At 39.5% G+C, this 24,068-nt stretch overlaps 1 non-coding gene across 1 annotated transcript; it reads right to left on the bottom strand.

The window, feature by feature from the left end:
* Positions 1–3,479: 3,479 nt before the first annotated feature.
* LOC127132901 (small nucleolar RNA R71) lies at positions 3,480–3,586 on the bottom strand. Its single transcript, XR_007806904.1, has one exon. It is a non-coding gene; the product is annotated as a small nucleolar RNA R71 (small nucleolar RNA).
* Between the last annotated feature and the right edge of the window lie 20,482 nt (positions 3,587–24,068).

Raw genomic sequence — 24,068 nt, 5'->3', positions numbered from 1 at the left:
TGTGTGAATTGATTGGTGCTGGATTTCTGATTGAGATTGTGTGTTTGAATATGTATGCAAATGTACCATGCTTCATTCAATTGATTGTGAAATGCTCATACTTAATCCATTTGCCTTGAAATTTGATATGCTCATTCATGACACATAACATGATCTTTTGGCTTTTGTTTGGCATTTTTACCATTTTATCTCACTGTTTTATACACATGGACATGTTGTGCAACATTTGGTGTCACTTTCTTGACCTTGTTTGTGTTCATTTTCATATACATGTCAATTGAGCTTTTCTGATTACAATTTTTTGCATGATGCTTGTGTTTGAAATGTTGTATGCACATAAAATTTTTCATGATCATTGGAATCATTTCCATTCTTGATGTCCAAATATGATCATCTTGCTTGCCTTTGCCTTATCTTGCTCATGTGATGACCTTGCCTTATGCTTTAGACTTGGTCCTTTTTAGGACATGCTCTTACATGGATAAATGTGCTTCATGTTGAATATCAACTTCTGTTTTGACTTTTTGCTTTGCCTTTGACCCTAGTCTTTGCACTAGTGGTTTGTACTCACCTTTTGAGCTTTGTATTTCAGGTTTAAGCATTTAGTTCTAATGGATGATGCGCTCTCATTACTTGAGATGCAAGTTACTTTGGTTAACTAATTTTGATTGTGTTGTAGGTCCTTTGGTGGTGAAATCACTTGAGTGATTTCCTCTTATGGCTTACATGTTGTACATATTGGGAATGTCTGACTGTTGTTAACTGTTTGGTTGTCTGAATATAATACTGATTGTTTGGCTTTTCATACAGGTACATTAGCCGCTTTAAGCTCATTACTTGATCTTTGCTTTGCTTGTGGTTGGTTTACCACTTAGGTAACCTCTCTAACTCCATGTAGTCTGGAAGCCCTGTCGTTTCTTTTGGCAGGCGTTTGGCTGAAGTCCTCCTTAAGAGGCAATGTTTGTGATTATTTATTTTTGTGCTAAAGACCTCCTTGTCGAGGCATGTTACTTAAGTCCTTCTAAGTGAAGAGGCAATTGGCAGATAGAAGGGATTAGCAATCAATCCCCTGCTAATCGTTTGAGTCGTTCATTATGCTCGCACCACGTGCTGAGGCTCTTGAATCTAACCCAAGATCTTTGTATATAGAGTCGGTCAAGTGGAATAGGGTCCCTCATTCTGGACCCCCACACATTATTTGATTCAAGCTCACCCAGGCCAGGGTTAAGAGCTATGAGGTCTAATCCTCATATCTCCTTTCATCCGCTCACCCTAACTCTCAATGTTAGTGGTTAAGAGCTCAAGAACACCCATACAGTATTGGCTTGTTTGTCGAAGTTGATATGACCCCTTGACTAAAGCTCAACTTTGTCTGAGCCTTTTGCTTGTGTATAGAGTGTGCTAATTGTTTGATGTGATTGCTTATGCATATTGTTTTGCATATTGCTTTTGCATTTGTTATTTGTTTTATTTGAGGAGTCAGATGTAAGACCATTGATTGGCCATCTGTTTCCTGTTCCTTTCGGGGAGTTGGATATAAGACCATTTATTGGCACTCCATTTCTTGTCTTGTTTCTTTTGTGGAGCTAGATGTAAGACCATTGATTGGCTATCTGTTTCCTGTTTCTTTTGTGGAGTTGGGTGTAAGACCATTTATTGGAAATCCGTTTCCAGTTGTTTGTTCTTTTTGAACTTGCTTATTTTCTTATTGCTTTGTGTTGCCTAATTCCAAAGGATGATACTTGCTTGGATCATCTACATATGATCTCAAGAGAGGAACTCCTATGAAGTTTTGTTCCTCATCCTCCCACCTTTTTGTTCTTTAAACCTCCATTTGCATGTTAACCCAAACCAGAAAACTTTTGTGCAAACATTTTCACTTGTTTTCAAAACTAGAAACCTAGGCCTTAGGCCTTTGATTTTCAAACTTCATTTACACAATACTTATTCTGAATTGAACTTTAATGTCAACTTTGACTATCTTTGTGAATACTTCTAATTGGTTAATTCCACTCACTCAATTATTTTTGTGGCCCTTGTCCACTTCTTAATCAAGTTTTCGTGCATTAGCCATAGATCTGAGTTATCTTAGTGGTTGATGTGAATCTCACATGTGTCCTTAGTGATTGAATTGTAAGACTTCCATGCTTATTATAGGGCATAATCCCTCACTAGCATGTCGAAGCTGTTCTCACATGGTGGACTTGTGGTTGTTCAGGTTGAGTTTTCTCCCGTGGATAACGAAAGACCTTAAGGCTTTTGTTTAAAATCAAACCACTCATTTCTTTTTGGAAATCTTTTAGCCGAACTACGAGGTTTTGATCCTGTAAAGGTACGTAGGCAATGGATTCATCCATCCAAACACAAAAATAAATAAATTTGTACATCTCTCATCCCTTCAATCATGTTTGCACACAAATATTTCATAAACAGATAATAATACAACATTTGTGAAAAGAGGTTCCCTAGGAGTACCTAGGATGTTGTGGGTGCCTAACACCTTCCCACAACATAATTACCCCCTTACCCAGATCTCTGACCTTTTATTAGTTTTCTTTGCAAAACTTCTTAGGCTTTTGTTCGCTTTCTAGCAATTCCTTTGGATAAATAGAAGTGCGGTGGCGACTCTACCTTGTATGATTTACCTTGGATCTAATTAATATTTCCAATGGTGACGAATACACCGCTACAACGTTAGTAACATTAGTTTGACCATAGGTCCCTGTGGGATCGATATCTTTTAAAACTAAAGCGACTGGACTGTGCACTTGCAGTCAAGTACCCGACCGACTATATTTTACATATAGTCACGACTAGCATCAAGTTTTTGGCGCCGTTGTCGGGGACCTGTTTTAGTCGAATAGTGCGATTCTTTCGTTGCACGGTATAGACTAAGGTAAAAACAAAAACTAATCTTCTCTCCCTTCTTTCCCTGATTGTATGCCAAGTATTCGCTCACAAGGCGATAACTTAGCACCACTAATCCATGAATTAGAGCGTTTCTTATACGTAAGACGCCGGATACACAAATATCAACAAAAGTACGGTATTCCCGATATCTCCTCTCCTCCTAAATCAGAAGAAAAACGAAACATGGCTGAAGAAGGACCACAAAATCGTCCTCTTAAATTCTACGTTACCCCGTCTCAACAAGAACCTCACAACAGCATTGTTGCCCCCGCTATCAATCGAAACGATTTCGAGCTGAAACCCTCACTATTATCAGCCGTCCAACAACATCAATTTGCTGGAAATCCTACGGACGATCCTAATGAACACCTGACCAAGTTTGTGTTGTACGCAGATACTGTAAAGGCGAATGGTGTATCTCAAGATGCGATAAGATTGCGCCTCTTCCTTTCTCACTAAGAGACAGAGCTTGGGCTTGGTTGCAATCCTTGCCATCCAACTCCGTTACGACATGGGAAGAACTGAAGAACATTTTCTTATCCCGATACTTTCCGCCGAGCAAAACTGCTATGCTGAGAGCTCAAATCAATGGATTTCGACAAAAAGATGTGGAATCTCTCTATGAAGCATGGGAGAGATACAAGGACATGATGAGGATATGTCCACATCACGGTCTCGAAGACTGGGTGATCATTCACACATTTTACAATGGGCTTCTATATAACACGAGACTTACAATAGACGCTGCCGCAGGCGGTGCACTTATGGATAAGCCATACACCGAAGCCTATCAACTCATTGAAAACATGGCCCAAAACCGTTGCCAATGGGGAGGTGAAAGAACTCCAGTGGAAAAGTCCCAAACGAAGGGTGGAATGTACGAAATCAGTAGCCTTGACCATGTTCATGCAAAGGTAGATGCCCTTGTCCAAAAATTAGATAACTTGACCATACCACCCGCAGCCACCGTGGCTTCTGTAACTCCAAACTGCGAGTTATGCGGAAACCCTGGACACACTGCACAAGAATGTCAAATATTAGCAGGAGTCCCAACCGATCAAGTGAATTACACATAAGGAAATCCCTATTCAAATACCTACAACCCAGGTTGGAAAAACCATCCTAATTTCTCGTATAAGAATAATAATGCCCTGTATGCACCTGGCCAAGCACCAACTTGAATTCATCTTAACCCAATTCTTACAAGCGCCAACCATAGACGACACCTGTTATCAACTCGATGTCATAGACGAATGCGTGAGAGAAATGGAGATGGAAGAAACCACGTAGTCTGAAATAATGAAAATCCAAATCCCTCCAATCTTTGAAGACAATAATTGGCATGAACCATACCAAAATGAAAGTCTAAGAGAATTCTTAGCACTTACACCTGACCACATGCCATGCCCAAAGAAACCTGACTTGGAACTAAAAACACTACCAAAGAACCTAAGATACGAATTCCTAGACACTGAACTGAAAAGACCAGTAATAGTCAATGCTGACTTAGGACAGATGGAAACTGAGAAATTATTAGATGTCCTAAGAAAATATCCAACAACGTTAGGATATAACATCGCTGATCTAAAAGGAATAAGTCCTTCAATCTGTATGCATCGTATTATGCTGGAGGAATACTGTAAAACCTCTAGAGAACACTAGAGAAGGATCAACCCAATCCTAAGTACCGTAGTCAAGGATGAAGTAAAGAAACTTCTAGATGCTGGAATCATATACCCGATCTCAGATAGTCAATGGGTTAGCCCCGTTCATGTAGTACCCAAGAAAGGAGGTGTTACAGTTGTTAAGAACGAGAAGGGCGAATCCATAGCACAAAGAGTTGTGACTAGAAGTAGAATGTGCATTGACTATAGAAAACTAAATAAAGCCACTCGTAAAGATCATTTCCCTCTACCCTTCATTGACCAAATGCTTGAACGATTGGCTAAGCATTCCCACTTCTGCTATCTAGACGGTTATTCAGGATTCTTTCAGATCCCAATCCATCCTGACGACCAAGAAAAGACTACCTTCACATGCCCTTATGGTACATTCGCCTACCGACGAATGCCATTTGGACTATGCAACTCTCCCGCAACATTTCAAAGATGCATGATGGCAATCTTCGCCGATTTTATAGACGACATCATGGAAGTCTTTATGGATGATTTTTCTGTTTGTGGGCAGAGTTTTGAAGGATGTCTATCTAACCTTGAAATGGTACTCTAAAGATGCGTGAAAGTAAACCTCGTTTTAAACTGGGAGAAATGCCATTTCATGGTTCAACAAGGAATTGTATTAGGTCACGTAGTATCTGACAGAGGAATTGAAGTAGACAAAGCTAAGATTGAAATCATAGAGAACCTTCAACCTCCTAAAACCGTTCGAGAAATAAGAAGCTTTCTAGGACACGTCGGTTTCTACCGACGTTTCATTAAAGATTTCTCAAAAATAACCAAGGCACTTACAGGATTATTAATGAAAGACGCTGACTTCATATTTGATGAAAAATGCTTAACAACGTTCAACCAACTGACATCTTTAATCACCGCACCCATAATGCAACCACCTGACTGGAGATTGCCATTTGATATCATGTGCGATGCGAGTGATTACGCAGTAGGCGCAGTATTCGGACAAAGGAAAGATAAGAAGCTTCATGCTATTTACTATGCGAGCAGAACACTAGATCCAGCCCAAATGAACTACGCCACCACTGAAAAAGAACTTCTAGCTGTCGTGTTCGCTTTGGACAAATTTCGTTCCTACCTAGTGGGGGAGAAAATTATCATTTAGACCGACCATGCCGCTATTAGATATTTGTTAAGTAAGAAGGATTCCAAACCAAGACTTTTAAGATAGATCTTGCTCTTACAAGAATTTGATTTAGAGTTAAAAGATAAGAAAGGTACTGAAAACGTAGTAGCGGACCACTTATCACGTATCAAAGGGAATAAACCTGAACATATCCCAATTAACGATGATTTCCCTTACGAACGACTCATAGCCCAAATGGAAAGTGATATGTCTGAACTAACATTAAACGATACAAAAATAGAAGAAATCATGGAAGAAGTACATGCGAATGCAACTCTGCCATGGTACGCTGACTTTGTCAACTACCTAGTTGTCAGAGTACTTCCACCGGACCTATCTTACCAACAAAAGAAGAAGTTCTTTCACGACCTGAAACAATATTACTGGGATGAACCTCTTATTTTCAAAAGAGGTACCGACGGTATCTTTTGTCGATGTGTTCCAGAAGATGAAATAGATGATATAATCTCTAATTATCATTCCGCTCCCTATGGAGGGCATGCAAGTACCTCAAAGACCTGCACTAAGATCCTGCAATCAGGCCTCTTTTGGCCTACTCTATGGAAAGATGTCCATAACGCGGTTATAAAATGCGACAGGTGCCAACGCACTGGCAACATCTCAAGACGCGATGAAATGCCATAAACGGGAATCTTAGAAGTGGAAGTCTTTGACGTATGGGGGATTGACTTCATGGGACCATTCCCAGCTTCTTTTGGTAATAAATACATACTCGTTGCTGTCGACTATGTTTCCAAATGGATCGAGGTTATAGCTTCTCCAACAAATGACACACGAGTAGTGATCAAGTTATTCATAAACATTACCATTTCCAGTTGTGTGCCAAAACTAGTAGTTAGTGACGGTGGCTCCCACTTCATATCGAATATATTTGGAAAACTTCTTTTGAAGTATGGAGTCCGACACCGCGTAGCAACACCGCATCATCCACAAACTAGCGGGCAAGTTGAAGTCTCGAATCGAGAAATAAAACAAATTCTTGAGAATACCATAGCAATATCCAGAAAAGACTGGTCATCCAAACTAAACGAAGCTTTGTGGGCCTATCGGACTGAAGGAGAATTACGGTCCAAAAACGCAGCGGAAATTAAAATTTTCTCCTTTAGAGATCCTTACGAATGGTCATGATCAGTGATAGAATATTTACCTCTTGTGACGATTGAAACCTTTGGTGCAGATCTCTTGTGACGATTAAAACCTTTGATGCAGATCCACGAAGCGATCACGAACGTTGAACGATGACAACGTCTTTACTCAGTCCACACGAACAGATTCCTTCAATCTTAGTGCTAGCTGGTACGAGTGAAGGCTTTGAGTGAGAGAGAGAGAAAACGAAAATAATGCAACCGCAATCAATGCTTCTGCACAAGGGTTCTATTATAGAACCATTTGTGTGGGCTTCAAGCTAAAAAGCCCACTTAAGTGTATTTTGGCCCATATTTTATAATATGCCCAAAATCACTTAAGCCCATGGTACCTTACCATATTTCGTATTCCACTCAAGTACACCGTACCTTAAGATATTCTATAATTCACTTAAGGGCACTGTACCTTACGGTATTCCTTAGTTACTCTATCTCTCATCAATCCGTCCTTTGTGTGTGACCCTGTAGGTTTTCGTGACGTTGGCAATTATATTAAATCACGCATTTAACATAATAAATAGTGAGCGGTATCTAGCAACACATCACTACTACCCAAGACACGAAAATGTCATGTGATCTGACAAAACCTTATGTGATAATACTTATGTGTATAATTACCCTTTTGCCCTTATGTTTATATTGAACACAAGGCATAGACCGTGTCATCCTTGTCCAGTTCAATATTGGGCCCATAGACATTTATCCTGTTATGCAGGATGGGCAAATTCCATCTAGGTCACTCATGTCCCTCAGCATGCTTCGTGGAGTACCCATCAACTGTCTTTATGGTTATCCAGTTACGAACAACGTTTGATCAGCAATAAAGCACTCGACTCTACATCTAGGGTCCATAGTGGTTTCAGGTCGAAGAGTGGTATACACCATTATCACCATGAGAATAACTTATGACACTTTGCATAACTTTATATATAGTATTCTCATAGCGGGTCAATCCAGTATAAATATTACTCATAATATTCATACCTATGTTTAAGACTTGATAACTCTTTATCCATGATCCATGAGATGTGATCATCAGTCTACAAACATAATAGTCTTAATGCTTTAATGTTATCCCACTTCACACTAAAGCTCGACTACGGATACTTTAAGAATAGTGTCCTTATGTTTAATGTGATCTCATGATTAAGTCATACTTGATACATTAAACAGACTAACTGTTCTAGGGACTTTATTAAACAAACGTAATAAAGAAAAAGCCTTTTATTATTAATAAATAATTCGATACAAGTACCAAAAGTATTGGCCTCTAGGGCTTACACCAACAATCTCCCACTAGCACTAGAGCCAATCAGGCATACCCTTAATACCCATAGATCTAGTATGGCCATCATGCTTCTGCTGCGCAAGAGGCTTTGTCTGTGGGTCAGCAATATTGTCAAGTGTAGGTACTCTGCATATTTTCACATCTCCTCTATCTATTATCTCTCGAATGAGATGATAACGCCTAAGTATGTGTTTGGATCGTTGGTGAGATCTAGGCTCCTTGGCTTGTGCGATAGCACCATTGTTATCACAGTAGAGACCAATGGGATCCATAATGCTAGGAACTATGCCCAGTTCACTAATGAACTTTTTGATCCAAACAGCTTCCTTTACTGCACTTGAGGCAGCAATATACTCGACCTCGATTGTAGAATCAGCAAATGTATCTTGCTTTGAACTTTTCCAGCTCACAGCGCCACCGTTTAAGCAAAACACATAACCAGATTGCGATCTAAAGTCATCCTTATCTGTCTGGAAGCTAGCATCGGTGTATCCAATTACATCCAACTCTTCCTGACCTGCATATATCAAGAATGAGTCCTTAGTCCTTCTTAAATACTTAAGGATATTCTTGACAGCTACCCAGTGAGCATCACCAGGATCAGATTGGTACCTACTCGTTGCACTTAAAGCATACGAGACATCTGGTCGAGTACATAACATGGCATACATGATAGATCCTATTGCAGATGCATATGGAATCTTATTCATGCGATCCCTTTCTTCCTTAGTTAAAGGGGATTGTGTTTTTGATAGACACAGGCCATGTTGCATATGTATGAATCCTTTCTTGGAATCATGCATATTAAAGCGTCTCAATACTTTGTCTATGTATGTACTCTGACTTAGGCCAAGCAGTTTTTGTGATCTATCTCTATAGATTCTGATTCCTAATATATAGGCTTCTTCACCTAGGTCCTTCATAGAAAAGCATTTCCCCAACCAAGACTTTACTTGTTGTAGGGTAGGGATATCGTTTCCAATGAGTAATATGTCATCTACATATAATACCATGAAAACGATCATGCTCCCACTAACCTTCTTGTAGACACAAGGCTCATATTCGTTCTTGATGAATCCATATTGTTTTACTGTTTCATCAAAACGAAGATTCCAGCTTCTGGAAGCTTGCTTCAATCCATAGATTGATCTTTGTAACTTACATATCTTTTGGGCTTCCTCTGGTATGTCAAATCCTTCAGGCTGTGTCATGTACACATCCTCAAGAAGATTTCCATTAAGGAAAGCAGTTTTGACATCCATCTGCCATATTTCATAATCATGATATGCAGCGATAGCAAGTAAAATCCGAACAGATTTAAGCATTGCAACTGGTGAAAAGGTTTCATCATAGTCAATCCCATGAATTTGTTTATATCCTTTTGCAACCAGTCTTGCCTTATAGGTATGTACCTTACCATCCATGTCAGTCTTCTTTTTGAAGACCCACTTGCATCCTATAGGGTTAACTCCTACAGGAGGCTCTACCAAGGTCCAAACTTGGTTTGTGTACATGGAATCCATTTCAGATTTTATGGCTTCTAGCCACTTCTCAGACTCGGGACCAGTTATGGCCTCTTGGTAGGTCACAGGCTCATCTTGATCCATGAGTAATACATCACCTTGATCAGTTATGAGATATCCATATCTCTCAGGTAGTTGACGTATCCTGCCTGACCTACGCTGGTCTTGTTCTACTTAAGCAGGTTGCTCTTCCACAACTTCTTGTGTTTCCTGCTCTAATTCCTCCATAGGTGTATCTATGCTTTGTGATTCTTGAATTTCTTCAAGCTCTACTTTCCTCCCACTGGTTCCTTTGGAAATAAAATCCTTTTCTAGGAAAACTCCAGTTCGAGCGACAAACACTTTGCCCTCAGAAGGATTGTAGAAGTAATACCCTCTTGTTTCTTTAGGATACCCCACAAATAAGCATTTGTCAGATTTGGGCTCAAGCTTAGTTGAAATTTGTCGTTTCACATAAACCTCGCAACCCCAAATCTTCATGTAAGACATATGTGGTTTCTTACCACTCCATATCTCATATGGTGTCTTCTCAACCTTTTTGGATGGAACACGGTTAAGTGTGTAAGCTGCTGTCAATAGTGCATGTCCCCAAAAGGAGTTTGGAAAATCGGCGTGACACATCATGGATCGGACCATGTCTAACAGGGTTCGATTTCTTCTCTCAGATATACCATTCCATTAGGGTGTTCCAGGAGGAGTAAGTTGGGATAGGATCCCACACTCTTTCAGATGGTCATCAAGCTCTAGGCTTAAATACTCACCACCTCGATCTGATCGAAGAGTTTTAATATTCTTACCTAGTTGGTTTTGTACTTCATTCTTGAATTCCTTGAACTTTTCAAAGGACTCTGATTTGTGTTTCATTAAATACACATAACCATATCTACTGAAATCATCAGTAAATATGATGAAGTATTGAAAACCTACTCTGGCTGGTATGTTCAGTGGTCCACATACATCAGTATGTATTAGGCCCAAAAGATCATTCGCTCTTTCACCTTTTCCTGTGAATGAAGACTTTTTCATCTTTCCAATTAAACAAGATCTGCATGTCTCATATGATTCATAATCAAAAGAGTCCAAGAGTCCATCTTTATGGAGTTTGGAAATGCGTTTCTCATTTATGTGGCCTAATCGACAATGCCAAAGGTAAGTTGGATTTAACTCGTTAGGTTTCATCCTTTTAGTATTAATGTTATATATAGGCATTTCGAGATCAAGGACATACAACCCATTGCTCATTTGTGCACTAGCATAGAATATATCATTCAAATAAATTGAGCAACAATTGTTCTTTATTATAAATAAAAAACCAAACTTGTCCAAACAAGAAATGGAAATAATATTCCTGCTAATTGCAGGTACATAATAACAGTTCTCTAACTGAATTATTAAACCACTAGGTAAAGTTAATACATAAGTTCCTACGGCTAAAGCAACAACCTTTGCTCCATTGCCAACTCGTAGGTCAACTTCACCTTTTGCCAAATCTCTACTTCTTTTTAGCCCCTGCACATTTGTACAAATGTGAGAACCGCATCCAGTATCTAATACCCATGATGCAGAAGTAGATAAATTTATTTCAATAACAAAGATACCTGAAGTTGAAGTCTCTACTCCATTCTTCGTATCTTCCAGGTACTTTGGGCAGTTTCTCTTCCAGTGTCCGGTCTTACCGCAATGGAAGTAGGTTCCTGCCTTTGCTATGCCTCCAGTAGGCTTCAAAGCAGCAACAGTGGGTCTGGGTTTGGCAACTTCCTTGCCTTTCCCTTTATCACCCTGCTTGGTGGGCCTTTTGTAAGAACAAAAATTGTTCTACAACAGATTCCTTGATTTTGATGATAACAAAGGATGAAACGAAAAATGGCACCCTAACGAAAAGTTTCTAAGTGTGCAGGGTTCTAAAGATAGAAGAAATAAATCTGATGATGTCATCAGATGCACAACAAGATCAGATACAAATTATCAAGTATCAGAAGCATCTAAAGTGGAATCTCGTTTCAAGAAGCTCTGACTCTGGACAAAACTGCAAAGTATCAGAAGCATCTGAACATGAAGTAAAGTCTAGAAGCTCTGATTCTGGAGAAACGTAATCAGCGCCATCTGAACTCTCAAGAGATCAACATCAGAAGCAAGATTCCAAGATTCTCCAGAAACACAAATACTCTGATTATGGATTTGCTAATCATGAAAGAGTAACGTTGAAGACAAGTAAAGATTTTCAAATTGGATTTCCTGATTAAGAAAGAGACGTTAATCTCCGCTTCCAAGAGAAAAGATACTACTTGTGGTAAGTAGTCACTTCAAAGATGAAAAGTTAAACTGCAGAAGCTATTTAAGTGATGGAGTAAACTCAGTTTAATATCCACCAGATTCAACTCTACTCCAACTCATATATAAATAGAGATGCAATCAACATTCAGCAACGAAGAAATCAACTAGCCAAAACTATACTGAATTATTTCACGCTCAAGAAAATCATCTTTGCTCTCAAAGAATTTCACTAAGCTTTTGCTTATTAAGTGAAAAATCTGTTCTTAAGTTTGTAATACTTGCTTTCTTAGAAGCACTCTAGATTACATATCTTGTATCTTTTATTTGTTTGATTTCCTCAAGTGACTCTTTGTAGTCTGTAGACTTGAGAGGACTAAGAGATTTTCTTCTCTCTTAGGGGTTGTTTGTAATCTTTCAAGATTAGTGGATTAAGTCCTTGTTGAAGGCGAAATCACCTTGGCCGGGTGGACTGGAGTAGCTTTGTGTTATAAGCGAACCAGTATAAAATCATTGTGTGATTTTCATTTTGGAAAAGCGCTTATTTTTCAAACAATTCAAACCCCCCCTTTCTTGTTTTTCTCACCTTCACCTTTTGTTCTGTCTCTTTCCATTTCTGATCATCAGAATGGACTTCCCTTTTGTCTTCAGATTCTGCTCAGCTGTTCTTAACATGCCTAGCAGTTCAGGAAGAGATTTATCCATACCATTCATATTGAAATTTAGGACAAATTGACTGAATCTATCTGGCAACGATTGCAAGATCAAATCAGTCGCAAGTTCCTTTCCGAGGGGAAAACCCAACCTTTCAAGGTTTTCCACATACCCAATCATCTTGAGCACATGGGGACTTACAGGGGCTCCCTCAGCTAACTTGCTTTGAAAAAGGGCTTTTGAAACTTCAAACCTCTCATGCCTTGCTTGCTCTTGATAGAGCATCTTCAAGTGTTCGATCATATCGAACGCTGCCATGTTCTCATGTTGCTTTTGCAATTCTGAGTTCATGGTAGCTAGCATGAGACAAGCAGTTTCATTGGCATCATCGACATGCTTCTTATAAGCATCTCTTTCTGCCTTAGGTGCAGAACTAGGAGGTTCCTCTTCAGGAACAGGTTTCTCCAAGACATACAATTTTTTATCATGTTTGAGGACAATCCTCAGGTTTCGGTGCCAATCCAGGAAATTTGTCCCAGACAATTTTTCCTTGTCAAGGATTGATCGCAAGATGTTGTTAGAGGTGTTTGTTGTCATGGTAATCTACATAAGAATTAATGAAAATATAAGTATCAATAACATATTTAATTAGGCCTTTAATTAAATATGCTCCCACTATTTTACTCAAAACAAATGACCCTCATCATTTGATTCAGAAAATCCCGTTGGAAGATTTTCTAGTGGGTCGAGATCCATATTTCACTTTGTTCTAAGTCCGCGTAAGCGGATTACATAAAACTAGGTTATTTAGGTAGGAACTCCTTCCAATTGTATCTAATACAACTCTCGAAAATTTCAGTTGGGTGAATAACTCCTTATTCCAATCCATCATATGGATCATTTCCAACTCTTGCTTCTAAACATATATAATCTTATTATAATTTGTTTAGTTAAGTTTGACCCATTGTTTTAGCAGTTGGATATTACAATTATCCCATCGCACCTTACTAATATAGAACATGCACCTCGCGTAGGCGAAACCTACATTATCCGATACTAGTCTTGATGAGTGCTAAAACTTGGAAAGCATAAACTTAATATTTAATTTGAGGGAATTATAATCGTTATGATCTCACCGGCTTATTTATCATATAAATCGTCTCTCACATGCATCAACATACATTCACATACATTCACATGCATCAACATACATACGCAATGAAACAGTTATGGCCCCTAGCGCAATTGTTCTCCCAAGCCAATGAGAGAACCTAAGCTAACCTAATAACGATCTAAGCTTCTCCAAGCAAGATCTTCAAGGTTGTCCTCCTTTAATGTTGAATTCTTCTCTAAGCTTCTCCAAGCAAGATCTTCAAGGTTGTCCTCCTTTGATATTAAAATCCTCTCTTTCTTCATAACATTGTCTTCTTCTCTTTCTTCATAACATTACATTCCAGAAGAAACTCGTTTTACATACAAGGGTTTGAGATGAGAAAAGAATTTACATTAAGAGCTCAAAAGGAGAGGCACGACTCGCAGGTCGTATTTAAAAAAACCCAAAACAAAATAAATGATAACTAAGGCCATAACTGATCACCACAAGGCAATAATAATAAACACATTATTATTATTATTATTATTATTTTAATTCCTTTAATTAATTAAAACCAAATTAAATTTCGGCGACCGATCACACTACGCAGATTTAGCTGGGGGTTCCGCTGCCCGGTCAACACAACTCATTTGAAATGGACATTGTTTTGCATCAACACAACTCTTGCATAGTCATAAAACAGAAACCCCGAAAATTTTGATTATGTGAGTGTGACGACCGTCACAGGCGTGTGACGACCGTTACAGGCAATTTTGGATCTGTGAGTGTGACGACCGTCACAAAGCATGTGACGACCGTCACAAAGCATGTGACGACCGTCACAGGCTTGTTACGACCGTCACGCGTCTTGTTACGACCGTCACGCATCTTGTTACGACCGTCACGCATCCAGCTTGTTACGTAACAGAACTTTGAAACAATCTACAGACCTGTTCCAAAAAGCCCTAAATTCACAACTCCTTGACGGCACAACCCTTGCGCCGTCACCAACCCTAATGCGCCAATTTCAGACCGTCAAACACACCTCGATTGTTGATTCAGTATGATTGATCAACAGGTCATTGCTTCACCATACTAATGTCGGATTCCGAAGCAAATGACCATTGATCGCTCAAAGGAAAACAACCATTCAGTGTTTGAATGAACGAAACAGAAACAATATATCACATATACCGTACTTTGCATTAGGATCATATATAAGTTGATCGGTCTCAATCGTGTAACATATGGACGATCGATGTATCGCTGCTTCACCATACTAATGTCGGATTCCGAAGCATAGTCAACATCAATCATCCAACTCGTACACTCATGATGCCAAATTTAATTGCCCGTTTAATTAATTGATTCATTATGTCTTTTAATCATATTAATACAGAATATAAACAGCTATCCGAGTCATGGTTTCGTAAGTGGCTCTGATACCACTGAAGGAGAATTGCGGTCCAAAAACGCAGCGGAAATTAAAATTTTCTCCTTTAGAGATCCTTACGAATGGTCATGATCAGTGATAGAATATTTACCTCTTGTGACGATTGAAACCTTTGGTGCAGATCTCTTGTGACGATTAAAACCTTTGATGCAGATACACGAAGCGATCACGAACGTTGAACGATGACAACGTCTCTACTCAGTCCACACGAACGGATTCCTTCAATCTTAGTGCTAGCTGGTACGAGTGAAGGCTTTGAGTGAGAGAGAGAGAAAACGAAAATAATGCAACCGCAATCAATGCTTCTGCACAAGGGTTCTATTATAGAACCACTTGTGTGGGCTTCAAGCTAAAAAGCCCACTTAAGTGTATTTTGGCCCATATTTTATAATATGCCCAAAATCACTTAAGCCCATGGTACCTTACCATATTTCGTATTCCACTCAAGTACACCGTACCTTAAGATATTCTATAATTCACTTAAGGGCACCGTACCTTACGGTATTCCTTAGTTACTCTATCTCTCATCAATCCGTCCTTTGTGTGTGACCCTGTAGGTTTTCGTGACGTTGGCAATTATATTAAATCACGCATTTAACATAATAAATAGTGAGTGGTATCTAGCAACACATCACTGCTACCCAAGACACGAAAATGTCATGTGATCTGACAAAACCTTATGTGATAATACTTATGTGTATAATTACCCTTTTGCCCTTATGTCTATATTGAACACAAGGCATAGACCGTGTCATCCTTGTCCAGTTCAATATTGGGCCCATAGACATTTATCCTGTTATGCAGGATGGGCAAATTCCATCTAGGTCACTCATGTCCCTCAGCATGCTTCGTGGAGTACCCATCAACTGTCTTTATGGTTATCCAGTTACGGACAACGTTTGATCAGCAATAAAGCACTCGACTCTACATCTAGGGTCCATAGTGGTTTCAGGTCGAAGAGTGGTATACACCATTATCACCATGAGAATAACTTATGACACTTTGCATAACTTTATATATAGTATTCTCATAGCGGGTCAATCCGGTATAAATATTACTCATAATATTCATACCTATGTTTAAGACTTGATAACTCTTTATCCATGATCCATGAGATGTGATCATCAGTCTACAAACATAATAGTCTTAATGCTTTAATGTTATCCCACTTCACACTAAAGCTCGACTACGGATACTTTAAGAATATTGTCCTTATGTTTAATGTGATCTCATGATTAAGTCATACTTGATACATTAAACAGACTAACTGTTCTAGGGACTTTATTAAACAAACGTAATAAAGAAAAAGCCTTTTATTATTAATAAATAATTCGATACAAGTACCAAAAGTATTGGCCTCTAGGGCTTACACCAACACGGACGACATACAAAACCCCGATAGGAACCACACCCTTCAAACTAGTTTATGGTAAATCATGTCACCTCCCTGTAGAATTGGAACACAAAGCATATTGGACAATCAAGACCCTAATCGTAAATTACACTTCCGCAGGCGAGAAACGGATTCTGGACATCCATGAATTAGTAGAGCTGAGATTGGACGCTTACGAGAATGCCAGGATCTACAAAGAGCGAACCAAAAGATGGCATGATAAACGCATTTCTAGGAAGGAGTTTAAAGTCGACGACGTAGTGCTGCTATTCAATTAAAGACTTAAATTTTTTCCAGGAAAACTCAAATCTCGGTGGTCTGGCCCGTTCGAGATCACCAAAGTCTTAAATAGTGGTGCGATAGAAATAAAAGGTAGGAATGGTGACCCTTTTTTAGTAAACGGGCAGCGACTAAAGCATTATCAGAATATTGAAAATAGAGACTATTCGAACAGTCTTAGACTCATAGAGCTGCCCGCTCAACCCCAAACCTAGTACAACGCGACACTACTGTCGAACTTGCGACATTAAACAAAGTGCTTAGTGGGAGACAACCCACCCCTTTTTCTTTTTGTCATCTTTGTTACATTCTATTTTTCCTTCTTTGATTTTCTTCTTTATTTTGTTTGCTCCCCTCTTCTTGATTCTTTGCAGTCACTCTTGTTGTTTCTAGTAACTAACTTAGACATATTGGATACTGATAAACAGGAAAATGACTAACTAGTTAGTTAACTACTTTCATCATGCAACAAATAGAGACAGTTTTCAGAGGCAGAGTTCAACGAAGGCGGTATGATTATCTAGCCCGGAAGGATATGGCATTGACCATATATTATGATGGCTCGACCATGGATAAATTAGGCATCCGAGATAGCATCCTATTTATGTTTAACCAGCTTGGGTGGGAGAACGCAGCCATTAAGAGACGGTTTGTCACGTACCGTGAACTAACCTTAGAATTCCTGAGCTCCCTTGTATACAACCCCGAACATGGTTACAGACTTAACAAAGGGTTGATATCCTTTAGGTTATTTAGCATGGACTTCACCTATACCCGTCGAGACCTTGCTGACCTCCTAGGATTCCCTAATGGCCCTTTCGTTTTTACTACCCTCCAAGAGGACCTTATCGATGATATTGACCTAGATGACTTTTTGGGTAGTATAACTGGAGAATCCAACCCTAACCCGAATGAGATGCACTCACAAAAGATCCATAACCCTGCTATCTGATACTTTCATAAGATACTAGCCCACACCTTATTTGGTAAGGAAGAGAATATCACAATAGCATCCCGCGATGAACTTTTCATCTTGTTATGTGTCGATCAAGGTCGACACGTCAATATCATGATATTCATGATGTAAAGGTTTGTTCACCTTGCTAAGAATAACCGTACCCCAATAATAATAGGTGGCTTAGTAATCATGATAGCCGGCGCCATAGGACTTGTACGCCCACTTTATGAGCTTGTACCTTTTGGAAACATCCGTCCAATGGATATCGAATTTTGCTTTGACCGCAAAATTATAGGAAACATTGGGACAAATACCTTTGATTATTTAATCAGTAACGAAGTGGTTCGACTATTTACCTTGCCTAACCATGAGAAAACGAGTGTTCACAACCGCAACAACTGGCTATATGATTTAGATGAACACCCTATTGATCCAACTTCACCTCCCGCTACACCGCCTAAATATGAGTGTATCAATGACCCTATCCATAAGGAAGAATCTGACCTTGAAACACCTCCCAACTATTATAACATTGATGAAACGGCTCCTCCATAATATGCTGATAATTATGCCATGCTCATCACCCGCTTGAATGCTTTCCAAGCTGACATCACAATTATGAAAAAAGAGATAAAGCTCATACGCTTTGATGTCCTAGGCCTGATGGATATAGCCGTTGAGCAATTTCATCATCTGAACGAAGTTGTCGTTGCATTGGGACAAAATCGTGGCTAATACTACTGACCACTGATTTCTCCTACTCGCCCTAAGCAATGAGGACACTACTTTGTTTTGTGTGGGGAGGGAGCACGTTTATTTCATTACTTTTGCTTTATCACTTTTGTTTGCTATGTTATCACTACATTTATTTTCCTATGTTACATTCAATTTCAATTTATCAATGCAATTACTATTCATTTATTTATGCTTATTCATTTATTTATTTATTTCTGCATTTATGCTGTTAAAATTCAATTGCTTAGTTACGCTGTTATCATATGTTGCTGCAACCTGTGTTAGAGAATTTTTTTGAAAATAAGCGTGTGACGACCATCACATATAGGGTGACGCCCGTCTCACAGCCGTGACGACCGTCACGGATCTCTCACGATCGTCACACGGCATGCAAATGACTGTTACGAGCATCTGACCGTTACACACCCATTGCGCGTGACGACCGTCATACCCCTGTGGCGACCGTCACAAATTCCAGAGAGCTCGCCTATAAATGCAGGCGCTCTTTCTTTATTCTTCCTCATCAATCACCACTCTCTTACATTCTGCTCTTCATCTATTAAATTCTTTACATTTTTTTCAAGCGTGTAACTCACAAATATTCCATCTGACCCACCAATACCAAAAGTTTCATACAACTCGTCAATGGCCCGTCAAGAAAGAGCTACTCCCGACCTATCAACCATCGTATTCCGAAATGGAGAAGCCGGCGAACGCCAAAGAAGCAACTACCTCAAGTTCTACCAACGCTCCATTCAAGCTACGAGGTATGTTGATCATGAATGCATGAGGGAGTTAGGAATTTTGGAGGGCGTGGAGTGGATGCTAGCTAACTCCAGCTTGACGCAACTGTGTACCACACCGCAGCTAACCTACGAAGCGCTGACCCTGGAATTTCTGAGTTCCTACTCTTATATCACACCCCCTGGCGCTACTCAATACCTCACCTGTGTCGCCACATTTAGAATGTTCGGCACTGAGTATTCCCTAAATCAAACCCAGATAGCGAGAATGCTTGGTTTCCGACATGGAGAAGGAATCCACTGCTGCATCCCAGAAGGATGGTCAGAGATAACATTCCCAGTTTGGCACAACCTCACCAGCATGAACGCAACGAGCTGGGATACGCTTAACGCAACATATACTCACAACCCAGCCATAAGATACTTTCACCGAGTCCTGGGGCATACAGTTTTTGGAAGAGTCAGCAACCACAAGGTAAACTTCAAGGAACTTTTCCTTCTTCACTGTGTGTTTGCCCAAATTGCGTTCAATGTTACTCCCTTCCTACTAGCCAACATCCAGGCTGCTTGCATGAGAGGCAGCCAGGCGTTTTGTTGTGGGGGAATTATCACCTCCGTAGCATTAGGCTTGAACTTGGGAGATAGGCTAGCCAACTTACTAGCTCTGGAGGCAGAATTCCTCGACATCGACTACTGCCGTGCTTCACACCTGATCAAAGCAAGAGATGATGGGAAGTATCATCCTGTTGTCAGAAACAAGGTAGTTAGAAGTATCATCATGTCCAACAAGAACCACATAGATCCGAGAGAAATGGAAAATTGGATTTTTGATCTGGAGGCCCCCGAGCCAAATGATGGAAATCCTGGTAATGGTGCAGATGAAGTCGAGGAGGAGCTTGACAGAGGCATGCCTCAACCACCTCAAGAGCACGCTGCAGAGACTTCTTCCCAAGGACAGCGGAGAAGCGAACGAAGAACCGCCTCCATGGAAAACATCTACGCTGAGATGTTGCGACACAATCAAATAATGGAAGATCACTAAATGGAAATGATGCAAGCGATCCAGCAAATACAACGGGATCAACACGATTATGCTAACTGGCATGATCAGGGTATGGCGGAACTTTCAGACCAGATGAGTGCCCTGACTTATCGCGTAGATGCCATCAAGGAGTACACTCAGCACGTGGGATTGGATCCTACCTAGCGAGGAAGAAGTGAGCGCGCAAGAGCAAGAGCCAGAGCACGAAGAAGCCAGCCGCGTAATGACGAGCAGTGATTTTTGTTTCTTTCCTTTTTATTTCTGTATACTGTCGCATTGAGGATAATGCATTGTTTAAATGTGGGAGGAAATCCTTATCACTCCTCTACTTGTTTCTATTGCTAATATTTTCAGCCAATAGAACATTTTTTTGCTTGTCCTTTCTAATCATTTATACATATTTTGGCATAACAAAACTTTTCCTTAAGATTAAATGCATACCCTACGAGTACATAGGTTGTCTCGCGGAGGCTTTGTTAGGAAAGCTGAGAAAGATCTAACAAAATTGATACCGTCCCGACACCCTAGATCCCTCACTTCTACGAGATCAGTTTGAATAACCATTATATCGACACCTTAAGTCTCCATTCTAGATTAACCCCTAGTAGTTTATACTAGCAGTCAACACCGTCTCAAGCGCAAACCACGTGGAGAGCCGATGAATATAAGTGTTTGATTCCTAGAAATTAAGAAACTCCTTCATATTGTTGCTATCAAGAAATTGATAAACGAACCATACAAAAGGTTGCAAAGATGCACAAAAAGAAGGAACAGAAACCCCAGTTGGTTGGTCCAGAGGTGCCTGGTATTGGACTCAGTAGGGCGAACTACGGTTCGATCCCCCACAACCTTCGAAAAGGGGACATATAAAGGGGTACCATACTAGTGTACCAGACCCCCGTGCTAAGAAAAGGATCAAAGTCACTAACCGGTTACTTCACTAAGTGTGTGCGGAGGCAAATGGCTTAATGTGATTGCACTAGAATGAAACCGAGTGAAATAGAAACAGAGACAGTAGGTTGAGCTATAATAGCATGATTTGGACTTTCTTGTGCAAAGGAGAGATCTATGCTAAAGCCGAAAGCTCGTGTCGTCATAGTACCTTTAGTGTTTTGTTCGAATATCGGCCATCTTAACCATCCACCTGACAACCACGTACGAACGGGTAATGTATTCGCGTTTAACTTTGTTTTCAAATTGTATTTGCTTGAGGACAAGCAAACATTCAAGTTTAGGGGAGTTTGATAACGCGAAAACGCATCAGATAATTGCCTTGATTTACACTCAAACATCATACCATTTTAACTAATATTCTGATTATTCCGTTTTGAGTTGTTTTTGCAGGTATTTAAATCCCCAAGCATTAATAAGCAAAATGAAGAGAAGGAAGAAAAAGGAGAAGAAACAGATGAGAAAGCACAACAAAAAGCAGAAAATAGGAAATGCAGAATTTGTTGATGTGACAACCGTCACAGAATCATGACGCTCGTCATGACCCAGACTGTGACGACCGTCAGAGGCCCACGACGAGCGTCACACGGCCACAATATGCGCTTTGAAACAGTCAATCATAGGTACCCAAACATGCCTAAATTTCCTCCAACAACTTATTCCCACGGATTCCTCATTCAAAACCAAGTCTTCCTTGAATATCTCAACCACCAAGACCTAAAGGAGCACTATATAAAGGACCAAAATGGGAAAAATTGGGGACTCCTACTTTTACACTTACGCTCTGCAATTTAGTTTTACAGCTTTCTAGCTTTTAGTATTTTCTTTTCAGCAACCTTGTTTCCGTTGCCTTATTTTATTCGCCACTCTTTTTAGAATTCCGTTTTTCCCTTTTCCTTCAGTTTTTCAGTTAGCCATAGTAGTAGTTTCCTACACTGGGGAACTACTACACTTTATTTAATTTTAGTAAGTAATTTGTATTGAAGAAGCAAAGCCTACCGACTTGTGGAGGACTGCTCAAGTACTCCAAGAATCGCTATACTCTGTTACTTCGATCTCTAGGTTTTTATTAAATTATTATTATTATTGCCTAATTATTATTATAAGCATGTTTTCCGCACTGTTGATCTGTTTATGCCTTGTGTTTGTATTATTTAATATGTCAGGCTAAACTACCGGTATCGGTATGTAGCAACTTAATTTGATGGGACTTAATAATAACGGGTGAAAACCCTTTTTCTCAAACAATCTTTTAGGCTGAAGTTTTTAATTTAAATTTAATTAACTTATTCATAAAAGCGTGAAGAGCTATTTAATACGGTTTTGCCACGAGAGTGGGAAATTAACTAAGGTGAGAACCAACAATCGCGAGAGCGTGAGGCTCGAGCTGGATAGTAAAAATTAGGCATTGAGTTTAAAAACAGCGAGAGCACTTTAAAAGCAATTAGAACTTGTTTATTTTCAAAAAGTAATTTTAACTTCAAATGGGACAGCGAGAGCGTACATTCTGACTTAAAACTATAGGCCGAATCAACAATCACGAGAGTGTGAGATAAAGCTTTTCAAATAAATATTTTCTACTGAGAGATATTTGGCATTTAAACTATTCACCGGTGACTTATCGAATCCCTGACAATTAATGCGTTGCATACTGATTCCTTCCATTTATTCTTTCTTAAAACCAAAATTTCCTTAGATTTACTATTTCCCCCCCCAAATTTCTACTAATCAATTTCCTTAGCTAAACATAGTGACGTTAGTAACACTAGTTTGACCATAGGTCCCTGTGGGATCGATATCTTTTAAAACTAAAGCGAATGGACTGTGCAGTTTCAGTCAAGTACCCGACAGACAATATTTTATATATAGTCACGATTATCATCAAATAACTATATGTTAAATGTGTGTTTTTCCAAATTATTTTCACTTTTTGCTTTTTTGCATGACATTGGTGATCACTAAAAAACCCTAAAAAGAGAATAAAATCAATCTTTTCATTAGCATAATGATTTGCCTTGTTTGAATTCTAAAATCTCTTTTATATCCAAAATCATTATGCAGGTTGATCAAACCCATTGAACATAATGATCCAACACCATCTCCCAACTTTGAGTTCCCTGTATTTTAGGCAGAAGAAAATGATGTTGAAGAGATTCCTGATGAGATTACCCGTCTGCTTGAGCACGAAGAGAAGATCATTCAGCCACATCTTGAGAATCTGGAAACAATCAACTTGGGGTCTGAGGATTGTGTTCGTGAGGTGAAGATTGGGGAACTCCTGAAAGAATTTGTGAAGAAGGGGTTGATTGAGTTGCTACAAGAATATGTCGACGTCTTTGCCTGGTCATATGAAGACATGCCTGGTCTAGATACAGATATCGTGCAAAATTTCCTGCCTTTGAAGCCTGAGTGTGTGCTTATGAAGAAGAAGCTCAGAAGAACTCATCCTGATATGGTAGTGAAGATTAAAGAAGAAGTTCAGAAGCAAATTGATGTGGGGTTTCTGGTGACTTCTATATATCCTCAATGGGTGGCCAATATTGTGCCCGTGTCTAAGAAAGTTGGAAAAGTCCGAATGTGTGTGGACTATAGAGACTTGAATAAAGCTAGTCCGAAAGATGATTTTCCTCTACCACATATTGATATGTTGGTGGATAATACAACTAAGTTCAAAGTCTTCTCATTCATGGACGGATTTTCCGGATATAATCAGATCAAAATGGCACCCGAGGATATGTAGAAGACAACATTCATCACACCTTAGGGAACATTCTGTTATCGAGTGATGCCCT

This window comes from Lathyrus oleraceus, chromosome 3 (assembly GCF_024323335.1).
Source record: "Lathyrus oleraceus cultivar Zhongwan6 chromosome 3, CAAS_Psat_ZW6_1.0, whole genome shotgun sequence".
Classification (NCBI taxonomy): Eukaryota; Viridiplantae; Streptophyta; class Magnoliopsida; order Fabales; family Fabaceae; genus Lathyrus; species Lathyrus oleraceus.
Note: the sequence above shows the minus strand (reverse complement) of the source record. Positions and strands in the feature narration are given on the sequence as shown.